Source organism: Aythya marila (genome assembly GCF_965140915.1).
Source record: "Aythya marila genome assembly, chromosome: 2".
Lineage (NCBI taxonomy): Eukaryota > Metazoa > Chordata > Aves > Anseriformes > Anatidae > Aythya > Aythya marila.
The window spans coordinates 129,714,254-129,733,072 of NC_139043.1; the positions used below are offsets into that span (position 1 = coordinate 129,714,254).

The 18,819-nt window shown below is 40.0% G+C and overlaps 1 protein-coding gene across 2 annotated transcripts in view; it reads left to right on the forward strand.

Moving 5' to 3' along the window:
• Positions 1–3,853: 3,853 nt before the first annotated feature.
• The window catches only part of WWP1 (WW domain containing E3 ubiquitin protein ligase 1), a 61,299-nt gene continuing 46,333 nt past the window's right edge, over positions 3,854–18,819 (forward strand). For both annotated transcript variants that reach the window (XM_082752694.1, XM_082752695.1), the window contains exon 1: positions 3,854–3,963. The gene's annotated coding sequence lies outside the window, so the exon portion shown is untranslated. The remainder of the gene's footprint in view (positions 3,964–18,819) is intronic.

Consider the following 18,819-nt stretch of genomic DNA (forward strand, 5'->3'; position numbering starts at 1 on the left):
GCTTTTTGAAGCTGAGGAGGGCAGAGAATGCAAGTTCTCTAGGTCCCATCTTACCTACGCATGATAATACTGTAAGCCCGCTGATCACTGCTACCACATTTCCATTTGCTTTTATCCTTACAGCAACTTCTGTACTTTGTGCGGGTTTCACATCTTTTGTGTACTTGGTATTCCCTAACCATGCCTCTCTGATTCGGCCCACCATGGATTTCAGATGATATACTACCTACTGTTTGGACTGCAAACAAAACAGGCAGAAGTCAATCAGCAATTTTTTGTTGCAGTGAAGACATCAGGTGCCCACTGCCCATGCCTAGAGTCACCAAATACGCGCACTGAAAGACCCAAGTGACTACATCCATGGTGCTCTGCAGCTTGTGCTCTTGAAGCGAGAACTTAATTTCTACCCAAGCCATACCTCACGTGCCCAGATGCATTTTTACACATGGTCCAAAGAAACTTATACATAAGTCTTCTTACTCTGCATGAGTTTTGTATAATAAATCTTCATTCAAACTGTGTTACTGTTGACAGTCAAATCTTCCCTCTACTCTCATTAGATATTGCTTCTCGGATTTTTCACAGTTGGAAGATTAGCGCTGCATAAGCAACCAACCTAACCACTTGCATTTAAAACGTATTATAACTCTTTGCTCATTTCAAACAACAGAAACCACACATACATGCAGAATAGTTCTGCATGCCTTTTCTCAAGTGAAACCAGTTTGTATTTGAGTCTCTTAAAGAAAGATTTGGTTTCAGCATCATCTTCTACTACTGTGTTACTGTTATGGAAGTTGAATTATTACACTTCATTTTTACTTTTTTTTTAATAAAATTTTCTAAACTGTTCTGTAGCACGAGGGCATTATAGTTTAATGGGGCTTTTATAAGATGTCTGAGAAATTCAAAAAGAACAGAAATTAAAATAGATGGTACTCTGTACTAATTTTATATGCTGCTGGAGACACATTTATATCTTTTAACGGTTCATTTCCTATTGAGTTCCAGAGGAGTTCTCCAGAAGCGTTGTTTGAGCAAAACCACTGCCATTCACACAGACTTTCCAATTAAAGGTTAGCTGTGCTCACTGCCAGTCCTCTGTGAGCAGTAATGTTCGCTGAAGAGGAAAGATACAACTCTGACCAGCGGACACTCTAGTCTTCTCTAACCCAGATTTTGCAAAAGCCGTGCTGATTGAATTTCAAATAAATCTTCATGCAGGCTGTTTTGTCAAGTTCAAACTTTGGGTACTTTATGTTTTGATAAGGTTTCTGAGACCTTACTTGAGGTTAACAATGTATTTCAACCCCCTAAAGAACAAAGGTTTGAAGCACTGAGGCAACTGAACCTGCATTCATTCCTCCCAGTCTTCAGCTCTGAATGACAGAAAGTGTAATCTTTACTGGCCATAGCACAATAGAAAAAAAATAAGGTGGATACCTGCAAAATGAAGTAAACCATATTTTTTCTGACTCTTAACAAGTATACCTTAAGTATAACATGTTTTCAGCTAGTTTTCCATGCATAGCTTCTAAACACTATGCATATACTTTTATTTATTACCTATTGCCCTAAAACTGGTTGTAAAAATGGAAGAATCCTGAGGTTTTATAAGACATTTAAAACCCAAATTGTGCAATTAATCAACTTGTGACATTTTGCTTTCAGAAATGTATCAAATGTCTTTTTAAGAGGGAATAATACTTGGAATGTCACTGTTCCCCAGGGTGAGACAAATGTACGACAAAGCTTATTTTGAAACAGAGGAGGCAAGCCAGAGAAGCCCAAAACTTGTATACAGAGTATTGTCTCAAATCGCTACACACTTTCATACTTCATAAGGCAAAGGTAATTTTAATAATTTTACACTTACAGACTATTCTGAAGAAATAATGCTCATATTTTTCACGAAATACAAGTATCGGATTACTGACATTAGTAATGAGCAAAGCCTTGGAAGAGGAGAACCTCAGAAATGGGAGAATTAAAAGCTTACATACAGAGCAGATATAGAAATGTTGTTATTTACACCTTCACTGGTCCTTTACTTATGAGAATGCAAAGGTGAATCCAATGGAAAGTTCCTCAACATAATTTTTTCCCCTGTAAGAATGTCCCCACCTAAACGTACTGGCATTTTTACTCTAGATTTCAATTAAATTGCTTTACCTCAGGTAAAACAAAAATAAATTAGCAGGAAAGAGAGATGGACCTTACTGGCAGACTCTGAAGGACAGTAAGAGTAGTTCCTTGGAGTAAGACAGTAGTTCATTTGGGGCAATCTCATAACAAAAGCACGATTGCATTCTTTAAATATGATAGCTGATGCACAGAAAACATTATTTATTGAATTCTGCAAATCAGATGGCTTAATTAGGTTACTAACTAAAAACAGGGAGCCTTACGGCCCACGATGGATTTTGCAAGCCTGAAGCTCACATCTGTCACAGCTGTAGTGTGCAAACACTCCAACTACCACAGTTTTCAGGCACTTGTACCAGTGTTACCAGTGAAGAGAAGACCTAGTATTATCTTCTAGAGAAGGCCAGTCAAAGATAATTCTTAAAGTTGAATTTTACATGTTTATTTTTTCTTCTCCAAACATTGTGGCACTCCTATAGATCTTGTATAAAGAACAAACAGGTTGGAAAGCAGTACTTCTGTGAGCATCCTGAAGGACTTTGTGTGCTCATCAGGCTGCTAGATTTTTTTTTTTTTTTTTTTTTAAATCCAACAAAATGCCAGACTTGGCTGGAATCATAGAATCATTTAGGTTGGAAAATACCTTCAAGGTCATCTGTTCCGACCATCCCCCTACCACCAACGTCACCCACTAAACCATGTCCCTAAGTGCCACGTCCCACCTTTCCTTGAACAACCCTAGGGACAGTGACTTCACCACGTCCCTGCACAACCCGTTACAATATCTGACTACTCTTTCTGAGAAGAAATGTCTCCTCATTTCCAACCTAAACCTCCTCTGGTGCAACTTGAGGCCATTCCCTCTAGTCCTATCACTAGTCATCTGAGAGAAGAGGCCGACCCCAGCTCCCCGCGCCTTCGTCTCAGGTAGTTGCAGAGAGCAATGAGGTCTCCCCTGAGCCTCCTCTTCCCCAGACCAAACACCCCCAGCTCCCTCAGCCGCTCCTCACAGGACTCGTGTCCCTTCAGGCAGTCCCTTCAGGCTTCCACGCTGCGAGCTGTTGCTCCTCGCAGCTCACCGTTTACCCCTCGGCGTGAGGCAGAAGCCTCTCGCGGTGCCCCGCCGGGACAGCCTGTGCCTCCCTCAGCCATGCCGGGGCCCCGTGCTCCAGGTGCAGCTGCGGGGGGAGCCCCAAATCCCCCTCAGGGAGCAGGATCCGACCTCCACCAGCCGGCACCCCCCCGGCCGCGGGGGAGCCCCTTCCCAGGGCGCTCCCCCTCAGAGGGCAGCACCGCCCGCCCCAACCCGCGGCTCCTCCTCCCCGCCCGGCTCGGCTCCGCTCCGCTCGTCTCCCCGCCGCGCCGCCCGACTTGGTTCAGCCCGGGGCAGGCGCTCGGCAGAAGCCCTGTCCCCCTGCGAAGAGCCTCGGCCCGGACCCTCCTTTCCCCTTCCCTCCCTCCCTCCCTGCGTCCCTCCCAGCGCCGCTGCGCACTGCCGGGCTCCGAGCGGGCCCTGACGCCCGGGCGGCGGCGGCGGCGGCTCCGCCACGGTTCCCGCAGCCCGTGCCGGGGGCGCGCACACGAGGCTGGCTCGGCCGTTGGGGGCGCGCCGCGGCGGCGGGAGGGGGGTTGCTGTGGGCGAGCCGCCGCTGCCGCGGTGAGATGGCATCATCCTGCGCGGCGGCCGAGGGGTGAGGAGGAGGAGGAGGAGGAGGAGGAGGAGGAGGAGGAGGAGGAGGAGGAAGGCGAAGCAGGAGGAGGAGGAGGAGGAGGTGGGGGGAGGAGAAGGAGGCGGCAGCTGCGAGGCTGCGAGCCACGGTAAGGAAACAAAACAGGCTGCGCCGCTTTGCGGGCTGGCCCGGCGGCCTGCCGAGCGAAACGGCCGCGGTTTGGGTTGTTTTATTTTTATTTTATTTATTTTATTTCTCCCCCTCACACACACACACACACACACACACACACCCCCTCTTCCCATCCGCGGGGGAGGGGGGAGCCGGGCGGCTGCGGGCCGCCCCTGTCACCGCGCGATGGGCGTGGGGGCTAAAATGGCGAAGGGAGCCGGGGCCAGGTCGCCGCCGCCTCGGCCTCCGCGCCCCGGCCCCTCGCCCTCCGCAGGCCGCTCCGGAGGGGGCTCCGAGGGTCCCTCGGCCCCCACCTGGCTGGGAAGGGAACGGGGAGGAACCCGGCTTATCGCGGCCCAGGGCTGGGACCCGACCTGTGGGGAGCCGCCCGGCGGCTTATCTGCGGGCTGGGGGCCGAGGGGCAGGGGGTGCGTGCGGCTCCGCCGGCCTGGGGGGCGGCCGGGGAGGGACAGGGGTGAGGAGAGGTTTGTCGTGCACCACGGGCTGCTGTCACCCTCGTCGCTGTGCTCCCCAAAAGGGGGGGTACAGCAGGGAGGGGGGACCTCGCTGCCACTGTTTGAGGTGTCCGCAGGGCTGTCGGGGTCCTCCTCATGCCTGTTTTACCGAGCACACCGTCTGGGTGCAGCACCTCGAAGAGTCTGTTTGTGTCGCCCGTCCCTGTTTATGTGGTGGCAAAATGTTACAACTTGGTGTCAGTGTTTATTTACTTGGATTTTTTTTCTGTAAAGCCTAATGCTGGGAACGTCGGTTCTCCTCCAAGTTGCAGTAGGATGATCTAGCTCTGCTTCCAGGTCTATAAATGTTTAAACTGTGCATCGGAGGGACAAGGACTGCATGCTGCCTAGTTTTAATGGGAGCTCTTCAGTGTTTGTGTGGAATTTCAGTATTTGGATGAAACAAAAGGAGATTTTCATATTTCAACCATATTTTCACACAGAACCTGCGTCATATAGAAAACTTTGCATAAAAAGCCCAGGTTGTGTGAGTTTACCATCTAGCAAGTGACAGTAATAAAACTGTCACTTGATGGAGGTGGCAGAGTTATTTATAAACATACGCATGAAAGACAATATTGCCTTCATAGTAATAAGTGTCTCCCTTTAAAACTCATACTCTGCTTTAATCCCTTTCTTGTCAGAGGAATGAAATGATTAATGATTGGCTGTAATAATTCTTCATTAACCTGGGCTTTTTTCTGTGTGTGTGTTTCCTTATTTGAGTAAGCTGGTGGATTTAAACTGAACTATTATTTCTCATGAATATTAATACTAGTGAAGATTAAAAAAAATAGAAAATATCTGTGTATTTTTCCTCCTTTTGAGAAACATTGTACAGTTGTAAAAGCACAGTTTGTCTGGAAACTTGATAAAGGTGCTTTCAACTGGGACAACCAGAAATAGTTTTAGCTGATGGTGCTTGTGAAGCTGTGGGTTTAGAATCCTTTTATCGCTTCCTTGGTGTGTATTTTCATCGTTAAAGTGAAGATGTGATTCTGTAAATGCTTCTAGTTTGAGTAACTAGTAGTCTTTTTCCAATGATACTGTAAGATAATTCTCTTAAATGCATAATTATACCTGAAAACATGAAAGCAATGTTATGTACCAAGACAGATTTAATCTGTCAGTATGGAACAGCTTATTACCAAAAGGGGTATAAATTATTATTATTATTTTTTTTTTTTTTGGAAAAATAACATATGTTTGTTGCTAAACATCAATGAACAAAACATTGTGAGTTTGCATGCATTCTTGTTTAAGGGTTGACAATAAAGTTAAAATAATCACCTGTCTACAAGTGCTTCTTAAATCAGGGGAATACTTGCAGGGTTCTGAGCTGATCAGTCTGTTTTCCTGGCTCCGTAGAAGGAAGAGGAATATCTGCTAGTTCTGTTGCTTGTTGTTTCCATATCAAGTTGGGAACTTTGATAAGTTGGAAATTCCACCCGCTTTCCTGGTTTCTCTCTGAGAAGAATATGTGTGGAGGTTCTTCTGTTTCCCTCCAACTCTTTTTCGTGTCCAAAACCAGCATCTGTCACAGGAAGTGTGTTTTGCCTTCAGTTTTGCCCTATGCCATTAAAATAGTAGATTTGAAATCCAAGGCACCATAATAAAAAATTCATGGCCTAGCCATTTCCAATTAATAAATACGGCTTACTATTTGTGCACTTAGGCCAAACACCGTTAGCTTAAAACTAAGCAACAACAACAAAAAAACAAGTCCATCCTAGAATTTAATTGGCGAAAATGATGTGGTTTGGAGGGGGAGTGGATGGAGGGACAGACAAGTGCAGACATTTGTGCTGGGATGGCTTCCTCCAAGCTGTGCTTCAGTGATTGTTGGAAGCTACTTTTAATTTAAGATTTTCTCTTTTGTCTTGACTGAAGAGAAAGAGTAAAGCTACTCAAAGTATGTCATATATTTTAAGCTATGTTACCTGCTTCCGCGCAGTGTAGCATTCACCTCAATTAAAAAGTGGCTTTTGAGCTCTTAATCAATTGCGTAAGACTCTAAGTCAGTAGATAAGCTGCTTCAGTATGCCTTCCAGAATAAAAATGTGTAAACTGGGGGCAGGGGTGGTGGTGGTGCTCTCTACTTTGTGAACCAGTGTCGAACCAGATCCTGTCATTTTTTGCCGTCCTTATGAAATTATGTAAGCTTAGAGCTGTGGAGCTTTCTTTGGATTTCGAGTTAAGCCATGGCGAGGGACATGTTCTTTGTTCCTTCAGCCTACATGCAAGTGCAGAGAGCAGGATTTGCTTACAGCCAGGCCTTTCTTTAACATTTTGTTTTCTTTGCATCAGTAGGCCACTTGTTTTCCCTGTAGGTCCTAGGTCAGAGCTAGGATGTTCTCCTATAGCGACCTAAACTAGTCACAGGCAGGGACCAGTACATGTTTCAGGGATCTCGCCTTTACTTTCTCGAAGGAAAATGGTTTAGTTGAGGGGAGAAATTCATTTTCCCCATTGGCAGCAGGAGTAGGTGTGGTCTAGAAGAGTTAATCTGAGGGCTTGTAGTAAAGAACAGATTGTATGAGTGGTGCACCCTCTTTTTTCCTGCAGAGCAGTGGCATGACATGTTTATTATTGCTTAACATTTCCAATAGTACCTTTTTAAGGGAGAGTTTTTTATTTTTAATTATTTTCTCTAACTGGGAATTCATAATTACTGCCTTTTGGGGTATGTTTTTACTGTGTTTCAGGACCTAATAGTTTAACCAGAAGCATGCTTGAGTTTAGCTTTGTATTGCTTAACCTAATGCTGCTTTACAGAAGAACACGAGGGACTCAGAGGAGCTATGAGCTGTCAGAATAGTTATAGTATGTCAGAATTGTTTACCTGGGAGTGTGCTATGGTTTTTCCTACTTAACATTTCAGGGAAACCTTTATCCTTGTATTACATGTAGTTCTTGGTAGCTACTAGACACGTGGAATGTGGTATGGAGTAACTAATGACTGCAGGTTTGCATGACTGTATACTGCGGTGGTTCTCTAGATACAGGGCAAACAAGTTATTTTTTCAATCCCTCACCTCTCAGTCAATTTCGAGGATTTGTCATGTAACATAAGGTTTGGTAATTCAATATTTTCATGAAAGCACTTTCAAAGTTGTATTTAACGAGAATATGAATTCAGATTTAATTTACAAGTTTCTTGACTTTGAAGAATTAACTGAATTTTGCTTGGAGGGTAGTGTTACTTTATGAGGCCTTTTGACTAAAAGAAGCCTTTAATAAAAATTGGAATGAAGCATGTGTTTAACAAAGCAGATTATCTGCTTGAGCTTTTGATTTTTTTTTTTTGTATTTATCATCATTTTTCTTATTGCTGGAATATGTGAGAAATGTTAATGTTCTACTTCAAGTCACGAGGGTCTGAGGGTACTTGATTGTAACCAGTTCAAAACCTGAAGACCTCTTAACATCCATCACATGAGATGTTAACTGGGAGTTATTTAATTACTTCTGTAGTAAAATTCAACCTCTGATGTCTGAAGCAAGGATTTTTTCGCTGACTGAAACCACTTTGGAATAATTCCTCCAAATATAAAGATCTGTTCTTGAAAACACAGTAGCACTTTCTCTCCATTTATCTTGGATATAAATGGCACAGAGTACAAGTGTTTGTAACTGACCTTCTCAAGTGGTTCTGAAGCACAGAATCATTCCGTCCGATTTTTTTTTTTTAATAGAACTTCAGAGTTAGGTTGCTGATTGTGGTGGTAGAAGAGAACAATAAATAAATAAACAGAGGAAAGTAATTTTGTTGTTGTTGTTTTAGACATTCTGGGATCTTCACATTGTAACCTGAAGTGGGCAGGAGAGAGCTCTTGTCTGTGCTTCTGTGAATGCACAGAGGAAAGTGCGTAAAGTATATTCTGCACACGTTTCTAGTTACTGGGGTTTCTAAATGAGATTTTTACTATCAATATTTGAATGGAGCAGCAGATTAGCAGAAGAATCCTTTCAAAAACAAATCAAAAAACACCACCACAAATGAAACTTTTCCTCTGTTTCTCATGTTGTTGGATATTGAGAGAATTTTGGACTGTATATACATTTAAATGTAGCCAGTGATATTTCAGTATAAGTCAAATCAAAGGAGCTATGGTTTTAGAATAGGGAAAAGTAAACAGGAAAGATTATGTTCCTAATCTGTGAAATTGCACAATATGTTCAGGCATTAGAACTAGAAAAAGAACACACGTACAGTTTTGAAACACAGTGCTCTGCTCATTCTTGAGAAATTCAGTAAGATGTAATGTAGTTTTTGTATGCGTAAACTAAAACTGCCAAACAGATCAGGATACATATATTTTAAAATCTGACCTTGTTTTTACTAGCTGGTAAATTGAATTAACTCTTGCATTTTCTAGTATGCATGCTGACACTAGAGAATCTGTGCATAACAGTCAAAAAACAAAATTAAACATAAGAGGAAAGCTGAAATGAAGATGAAGAGCAGTGGGGTTGCCACACTTCCCTTTTCTTTTCCCCTCAGGATAGAAGTGTGGAAGCACTTTTTTTTCTTGAATTTCAGTTCCTTTTATGCCTTCTTTCTTGCCACTTTTTTTTTTTTTTTCCTCCCTCTTCCCCAATTCCAGCTACCTTCTTACACTGTTATCTTTTTAAAAAATGAGTGCTGTCCTACTTTAGTATCTGGAAAGACTTTTTTTTTTAAGTGTGTTTTGACTTTTGGATGCTAGTTACAAGAATGGGAAAAAATTCAATTAGAATTGAAAATCTGATGGAAGACTGATGTAATCTGTGTGCCATTTACAAATAAAAATAATAATAAAAAAATCCCTACCTGCCTGTCTTGTGAGAAGTTTATGACAAGGCTGTCTTGTCATGGAATGGTGAATAAAACTGCTTTGTTAAGGGAATGGTTTTGAGGTAGAAAACTAGTGGGAATCTTAGCTTGTTATATGGCAAAAAGACTGCTACTAATGGATGTACAAGTGGTTATTTGTCCTTTTTCTCAAAAGCGATTTAAATTAAAAAAATCTGTCAATCTGTAGGTTGTGAAATTATTTTCTGAGTAGTAGAAGTGGGAACTTCAGAGAGACAAAACAGGCTAGCTTAATACATCATGATGGGTACTTTTTTTTGCTAACATACGAGGCTTAATGCACACTGGAAGAAGTAGCTAGAACTATTCATCAAAATGGGGTGTAAATTGAGTATTTAGTAATAAAAGCTTGACATAATTACAGATTACTCTATGAAAACATCTGATTGGGAATGAACTAAAACGTAAATGTTGGAATGTATTAGGAAAATAATATAGATTAGCTTGTATACTAGTTCTTATATTTATTTTATATGCTGTTTCAGAAACAGCTAAATGTTACTATTGTATGGCAGGTGGTCCCTGTATTATATGGGGACCTCCTATCTTTAGTTCTTTTGCAAACAGACTGTTGTTTCTTGATTGTTTGTATTCCATTTTTTGATAGGGAAAATAACCAATTCAAGTAGAAAACTATTAACATAGTACTGCGTCTGTGCAAACAAACTGGAAAGTAGATCTTATTTTTCAGCTTAAAAGAACTGGAGGAAGAGGGCACCTTCAGCAGAGGCCAGCAGACCTTTGAATGAGGTTGAGTCTGAGTAAATTCCAGCTTGCGCTTTTAACCTTCTGCCATGTAACTAAACAAGGAGATACTGGAGCATACTTCGAAAACCTGAGTAGGGTAGTCTGTCAGGAAGTAATTGTTTACAAGGTTCAGTTGGGATTGGCTGATGTACGACTCAAACTAAGGAACAGATATGGACAAGGAAAAGATGTGTTGATAAATAGTAGGTGCTTTAATAAGAAAGATTACAGACTTTACAGTTTAGGATGTGGACTAATCATGTTTCTAAGTATGTCCTATGAATGTATTATTCTAGACTGACCACTACAGGTTTTTGTTTGTTTATTTCTTGGTTGGTTGGTTTATGTTTTGTTTTCTCAAGTACTTGGAACAGCCAGCTTTCAGGGTAGGTTGATGTACTTCTTTATGTTTGGTAATTCTATTACATTGCTTGCTTCAGTTTCAAAGTTTGAAAGGCCATACGAAAGCAAAATCAGAGGAAGTAGACCTTAATTTGCAAAGAGATGCTGTTTGGGCTTGTTTTCCTACATCCTAGAAAATTTTGTTTCAAGTGTCCTATTCTCCCACCCTGAGGGCTGAAGTAAGAACACATTTCTAGATGTTGATTGATACTACCTCTCGCCCCCAGCTTAAATAGTTGATGTCTCAAAGGTTGATGGAGAAGATGTTTATTTTATTCTCTGTTCTATTCTAACAACATCATCATGCCACCTTTTATACCCATGGTACAATCCAGTCTCAAATGAACGTTTTGTGCATTTTTTGATCTTTTCCTCTCTTTGTCCTGTCTTAAATAGTGTGTCATTGAGACAAGGATGACTGACTTCTGTGGATGAAGACTTACGGAATGACTAAGGATTCTTAATACTCTTCAGACTGGAAGAAGGAAGGATATAATAACCAAGACTGGCATGAACAATAGAGAGATTTATTAGTGTATTTTCTGATAAATTTTACCAAAGGCAACAGAAGCAAGGCCATATCATATGAAACTAGTAAGCATTATTTTCAAAAACAGAGAAAAGGAAGTGGTTCTTCACAAAGCTTGTAGCTTAGGTGTGGAACTTTTTACTGCAGAGTAACATAGATGTGAAACTCATGTGGTATTATGGAATACGTCAAGCACATTTTAGTCTGTTGTGTGGCAGTTCAAGGCAATATATTGCAGTCTTTGAATCCAAACACCATCTATTTACGATGAGAATTTTATGCCTGTGTAGTTTTTTGACTGGTTTGTTAGGCTCAATGGCTGTTGTGAGGGACCTTTCTGGGAGGTTGACTCTGGAATCAGGGCTGTTCTTTGGAGGTAACATCTCAAAGTTCATGTTTTTCGGGAAAATTGCCAGATAAACCAAAGAAATGTGGGTTTATGGAAAGTGGGAATAGTTAATGTGCAAATTCCATTACATATAGCCCCTCAACTCCTCAAAAATTCACTTCTTATTGCATTTATGGACTGAAAGGATTTGCAGCAAAAAAATTCTGTTGGCCATGATTACATTAGGGGGTGCTGGTGATGCTTTTCTCTTCCTTGTCACTCCCTGCCTCTAATATCTGTCCGAAAAAGTTGCTCTAAAATGAACAAGAATGGGGGAATGATTGACTTCCTGCAGTGGGAAGTTGGGTGGCCTTTGCTGTGCAGTGTTTGTTGTCACTTGGTTTTGAAGTTTTCAGGGCAGTGTTCTCCAGAATTAGCTGGTAATGCTTTCAGGTTTATAAAATAGCCTTTTGCTTTGTATCAGAAAGGATACAGACCCTCGTGAGCGTATTTCTGCATTCCTCATGATTGTCATCTGTTAAATGGAGAAATGTAATCTATATTTCCAACACTGTTTTACTACAAAATTTAAGTTGTTTTCTTATAGTTCATTGATTCCTTTGTAGCTTTGAACTAAACTTGATTTCAGATATATTGATGTGGTTCAGTACTGACACTTGGGAATACAAGGTGCTTCTGGTAGGGCTTATATATTACTAATTTTTATCTTCTCAGCTTGCAATATTTGTATGGGACAAGCATTCATAAAGCAGTTACATTTTGTTATTGGGTTATCTCAGAATCATACTGGAAAATAAGTAGCAGAAATAGGCTGCTCTTTGTTTTAAGGAGGGTTTATCACCTGTGCACCTTATTAAGGACCAGGTTTATTGCTAGAGGATTCTACAGACTGGAGGGCCCTTCTGAAAAACAGGGACAATACTTGGGTGAGTGATCTCACTAATAGGTAAGACTGGCAGGCTCTGTGCTGGGAATTAGGACAGGCATGTTTTAATGTTTAACACTGTTGAGATTGACAGCTGGAAGGAGGCTTGCATAGCACATTATAAAAAGCAAACACAGGGAGGAAAGAGTGGGAACATTCAGTGAATTCTCCTTCACTGAGCTGTTTTTTGAGGTAGCTGTTGAGAGGTGGATCACATCAAACCTCTTACTGCCAAAAATTGTGCAAAGACCATTTCTGCTGTTTCAGCCCTTAACACTAAGCAGGTTTTTCTTTGGGTATTGACTTATTGCCTTTTACTGACTTACCAAAACAACAGAGACTGGGAAAGACCTATTTTGTGAGACAGTATTAATGCATTTCTTGTAATTGGTATTGCTTTATCATGGGTTCTTCAAAACCCCCCAGAACCAAGGGGGAGGGATGATGAGGGCACAGCAGAAACAACAAAGCTCTTTGTCATTGTCTTCAGTGTTCCTTTGGAATTTTTTGGTTAGTTCTGCTGTGCCTGCAGTAGGGACATGCTTACACTAGTAATGGTTCTTGTGACTAATAAGGCTGTGGTGATGCGAGTGGATTTTATAAGCTATCTGGGCACTCGTGGTATGTGCTCAGGCTGCCTGCCTGCTCTGCAGCCCAAATACTTCTCCATTTCCTGTATTGCTGTAACACGTTACATACAGTATTAAATTTAATATCAATGTGCCTCCACGTGACTGCAGTCAGGTTTTCTGTTCACCATGCAGATAGACTACAAATGCTGATATTTTAGGGATATGTTTTACTACATTACTTTCATGGCTCTCAATGCAGGTCTGATACACAATAATTTATAAGTACTATTAGGGTTTCCCATAGCAGAAGGTAACCCAGAGAGACTGAAGACTAAATATAACCAGTATATGATGTATGTGTTATTTTGATAGATGTGGAAGCTGTTCAGTTGAATATTAAAATGAGGGGGGAAATACTCATCCCAGATTTCTTGATATATGGATTGTGACCATTGTTCTATTCAAGATAGCTGGAAGTTGTTTATTCGGGTTATTACTTTGTGGGAGGGGGGCCTATCTAATACACAGAGGAGGCATTTTAGTATTTTTTGTTGTGTGATTTTTCTGGTAGGATCAAGAAACATCATCATGATTATGATTCATAAGCAAGGTGTGCCCTAAATATTTTGTCACATAAGTTGTTCTGTGATCGGGGAAATTTGCCTCATGTTTTTTTTTTTTTTTTTTAACATCATCACAATTCTCTCCTCTTCTTCTGGACCTTTCTTACAGTTAAAAAAAAATAAATAAATAAAAATCCACTGTACACAGCAGCAACCTAGACTGATTTATAGCTGTGTCTGTCTTTGGGCCAGGCAGCATGGATAACTTGAGTTCATGCTGTAGTCCTTTGCTCAGCAAGTGCAGGAAATTGTCTTTTTCCTCTACCTAGCTGTTGATTTTCATGAAGCTTCTGGGATCCAAGTGTATCAGAGGATGTTACTTTTCAGTTAAGTTAAACTGAATCTGGTGGTGAACAGATTCATTTAGAGGGATAGAGATGAAAGGAAGAGTGGGAAGAGGCGGTTGGACAATATGAATCATACATGCGATGTTTGCTTGGGAAACCAGGCTAAAAAAGGTCTTTGCCAGGGAGCTGCTAGTCTAAGTATAAGACAAAACAGAGCAGGCAGACTTGTGCCGTGGATTCATAGCCTGTGATTTGTTTAGACCTCTTGCATAACCCTCTCAAAAATAGGTTTTGTAAACCTCTGTAATTGTACTGTATTTTTTCTTAGCCCGTACTATGCGGCTGGCAATATGTTACAGTTAATGCATGGTTTGGTATTCCCACGTCTGAAACAACGGTCAGTCGATGTGCTTGAGAAATGACAGAAAATGAAATATTTTTATATGTAGCTTGCTCTCCATGCCTGTTGCCACTCTGAACGGACAAAGGTTTGTTTGCTCGAAGCAGGGGGTGGGGAAGAACTGAGTGTAGGTTGGCCTGAGAAGGATAAATTAATGTACAGAAAAGCTTGCATCAAACCCAGTGTCTGAAGAAGAGTAGCAGTTTGCTTGCCAGTTCAGATCTGTCTAGGTCTGCTATAACGCTGGTAACTTGGAACTTACTAACAAAATATTTGCAGTTTATTGTGAATGTTGGAGCATCTCAGGAGAAGCTGTTAGTTGCCAAAAACTACAGCCTTGTCTTGCTGACAGGGCCTTACAGACTCTGAGGAGGAGACTGCTGAAGCCGAAATTGTACTACTGACAAAGCAGGTTCTAAGGAAGCCAACAGTATATGCCTGCCCATCAGGACACTCCATGGGCTTGATGTAAATGAAACATTCAGGATTATATATAGTGAATGTGCAGTTTATATGCTGAATGTTAAGTATCAGGAAAACTTCAGTCTCCTGAAGTTTTCAGTGTTCAGAATTAACATGGAATATATCCTACAATTACAAAGGTTTCGAAACAATGAAAAATACTTGCAATTTTTCCTTCCTGTCGTCCAGATCCATTTGTTTTTGTAGTTAATATTTACAAGTCTGATGGAGTACTGCTACTTGGTTGACTGAAGTTCAGAACCAGTAGTAGGTGCCACAGAAAATAATTTGTTGCTCAGCAAGTGATGGTCACCATATTACAAGCCAGTCCTATGATTTAGATTATTCAAAGACAAAAATAGCCATAGGACTGAAAGTTGAAGGTGAAAACAACAAAAAATAATGGTCTTAAAAATAGTAAGTGATTGAATTTAGGCAGGTAAAAAAAAAAAAAAAGAAATTTGATTGGGAATTGACAGTTTGTGTTAGGGCAAAAGGAGAATACCAAAAGACAAGGAACTTGGCATATTCTGTGAAAAAATGCAACATTTCAGTGTCATATAAACAGATCTATTGAGTTAAATTGACAGAATGTAAGCTCTTCAAAGTAAAGCACACAGGTTAGAAAACAAAGGTTAGAGCTGTTTGTGTAATTTGGACCTTGCTTTCCTTCTGTATGCTTAGTAGGAGTTAATTAAAGTTAATAAAGTTAATTAGTTATACCCAAAAAGGAGAATTATAAACCAGTGTATGCTTATATTAAATTCAGGCATCCAATTGAAATGAATCAAAACTAACCATCAAGTATTTTGACTAAATATAGAAGATATTCATGGATATAGCTTCTTACTTTAAGCTTCTGTTCATAGGAGAAGATTGTTCACCCCTCACATATACAGATAAATTATTTGTTAATAAAAGGTAATACTGGCTTACATACTGTTTCTTGTCCATGCCCCTAGACCATCACACCTAAAATAAAGTACCTTCTTGGCTTCACAGTACATTCTTAGTTACTTCATATTTGGTTAGAAAGGAGGATGGAATTGCTAACCTTTTAATTAGCCTGTCATAGGAGATGTTAACACGGTGGAGAACATCTTATATGGAAGAGGACAGATCAGATTTTTAGGAAGTAAAGAACAATAAATGAATTTTGTTACAAATATCAAGCAGAAACTTTAATGGTTCTCAGATGGCCCTATTACTGTTTATAGGAGATATCCCTTGATGATAAGTGTAGGCTTTCCATTGCTTCTTACAGTCGCAGACGTGCTTGTGGAGCTCAGGGAAATAAAGCTTTGACTTTAAAGTTTTGTATTTGCCTAGGTGCAAGTATTGTTGTAATTTTAGTTGTTGATTACCAAAGCTATCTATTTAGGGAGTGTCAGTTCTTAGAACTCCTTTGTTAGTGTTGGCTGTAGGCAAGATGAGAGTTGTACAAATACTCATTTGCTGGCTGTCCGGCTCAGTTTAATAAAGGTCAATGCATTTTTGGGTACACAGATTCTTCTCCAGATCTGAAACAAACATGTCAAACTTTCAGGTTGGATGTTAAAGAGCAATAGTTCCAAATTTAGTTAGGTATGCACTGTAGAGATATCTGAGAGGGAAAATGGCATCCCTGGAGTAGAAGTTACGGTGTTTATGGGGAAAAGTGGTGTATATGGTGGGGGAAAAATGACAGGTGTTCTTCAGGTTGTGAAACATGAAGAGGCTATTAAGGAGAAGGAGAATCTATAATGTGCCATAAAACTAACTGTCAAATGTGTGATTCCAGATATCCAGAGGAGCAGGCCCCATGTGGGCAGAACTTTGTCATGAGGTTGTTTCAGAAAGTGTCTTGTGGGCTGCCTTGGGCATGAGGACTGGGAGACCAGAGGTAATGATTAGTCTGCAAGATATTCTACTGTGCAATCATTGATTAGTTGGCCAAAGTGCAAGAATTCAGTGTGCTGGGTAAGGCATTAGAGTGCTATGTTTAGGATCCAGTGAATGACCGTTCTTTTAAGATATTTGCTGTATTTGTAGATACACTTGAACATTTCTACGTTTATTGCTCAGGGATGCACTTGATATGTTGAGTACCGGGAGAACCATGGGAATTGTTAAGAGGGGAGGGCGTCTGGGAATACTAGTTTCAAGGTTGGATCTCTCTTAATGTTTTAAGGATAAAGTCCTGCTTTGGTCTCTTTGTGTATAATCAGTTCTGAGATGGATTTTTTCCAATGTCAAAAGGAGATATCCTTTTTTTTATTATTATTATTATTAATTATAAAGAATTACTGCTTCTCTGAAAAGAACACAGCTACACTAGCAGTTTTTTTTTTTTTTTATAATCAGTTAATTAGAAAAACTTTCAATTAGCTTTAACAGAATTAGAAAAATACTGTGCTTTTGGTAGAGACATTTTGCGTTCTACAATTACCTTAAAGGAAGCTATAGCAAGGTGGGGATTGGTCTCTTTTCCCAAGCACCAAATAATAAGATGAGGAAGTGGCATTAAGTTGTGCCATAAGAGGTTTAGGTTGGATGTTGGATGTAGGAAAAAACACTTCACTGAAAGGGTTGTGAGGCATTGGAACAGGCTGTCCAGGGAAGTGGTTGACTCACCATACCTTTTTTGCTTACAGGGGAAAAAACTTAAATAGCTGTGCTTCCTTGTTTTAAAAAAAAAAAATAATTTGAAAAAAGACTTTTTTGGTCTGTATTTCCATTTGAATTTGGAGGATATGCTCTCATACAAGAAAAATAATACTTATGACACTGTGGGGATTTTACCCATCTGTATTCTTAGTTATACTTAAAGTAAATTGAATGAAAGGTGCTAGTAACATTTAGGCTTTTTGCATATCTACTTCCTTTGTCCTTGCCTAGTGCATTTATACAGCTAGATTTCAAGTTTTCTTATTTCGATTTGGGGGGATTCAGGAAGGCTTTTGATTTGACGGTACTTATTCCTGGTGTAGTCTGTATTCGTGCTTATTTTTCATTCCCTTATCCATCCAGTTCTGTATTGTTTCTGGAACAGAAGCATCAGATTAGCAAGAGCATAAATCAGCGTTTATTAAAGCATGATCACTAAGCAAAATACATTGTGATTGCATATAAGTTGTTTTAAATGGCAATTACATTTATTTTCTATTCAATCTTCTCTCTTGTACTGGCTGAAACTGCAGTCAGCTGAATGACTTCTTAAGTTCTCTGCCACAGTTTTGTATAAATATCTGATCTAAATGTCTGAAACTAAAACTGGAAAAGTTGCTGTAGTCCAAATTGGCATATGAAGTAAAACTTCAGCTTTATGGATGGTTTCTGAGTTCCTGGCTATGTCAGCATGTGTGTTTTTTTATTTTTAAGTGGACTAACGTCATAAGAATGTGTGTGTGTGCATCTGCTCATGTGACTGGCTTCGTGACCCACTTTATTACATTTTTGTCAGTATGTTCAGACAGCTTATGCTAGGGTAGGGGGTGTTTCAGAGAAACACTCCAACATCCTTGAAGTTTTCATTAATTGGACATCAGAACGTATATTAGAACAATTGCAAAAAATTGTAACGTCATCTTCCTCACTCAGAGCTTCTTCGATAAGTATTTCCTGGGTATTTCCCTGATTTGTTAATTTATAAATATGTATTTGTTGTTCCAATGATACTTTTTATCTTTCAGTTTTAGAAGAAATGCTATTGTTTGTTTTAGTATAGCACAATAGAAAGTACCAGCCAGGTGCAACCATTACCAAATGGGCAGTGTCATAAAAAGATAACTACTAAAGTTCCATGAGTCCATTATCTACTAAAGACTAAAAATAGAGTAATGCAATATCCACTGAAGTAATTGTCTTTTTTTTTTTTTTTTTTTTTGTGATGCTTTAATAGCATTTTGGGATTCAGATAAAGTGTTTCCCAGAATTGCAAATCTAAAATACTGTTATTAATTAGACTGTCTTCCATGAAACTGTTGATTCACATGAAACAGGAAGCGAGCCTTCAATTAAAAAAAAATAAAGGATATATCATGGTTTAGGTAGAGTCTTACTTTGTCTTAGTTGATCTGTAATTACACAAATTTGTATACAAAACTAAATTAACACTAATTTTAATGTATCTGCTACAGGGGTTTATAGAGAGGTTGTATTCTTTGAGCTAATGTAGTGGTTATGTAT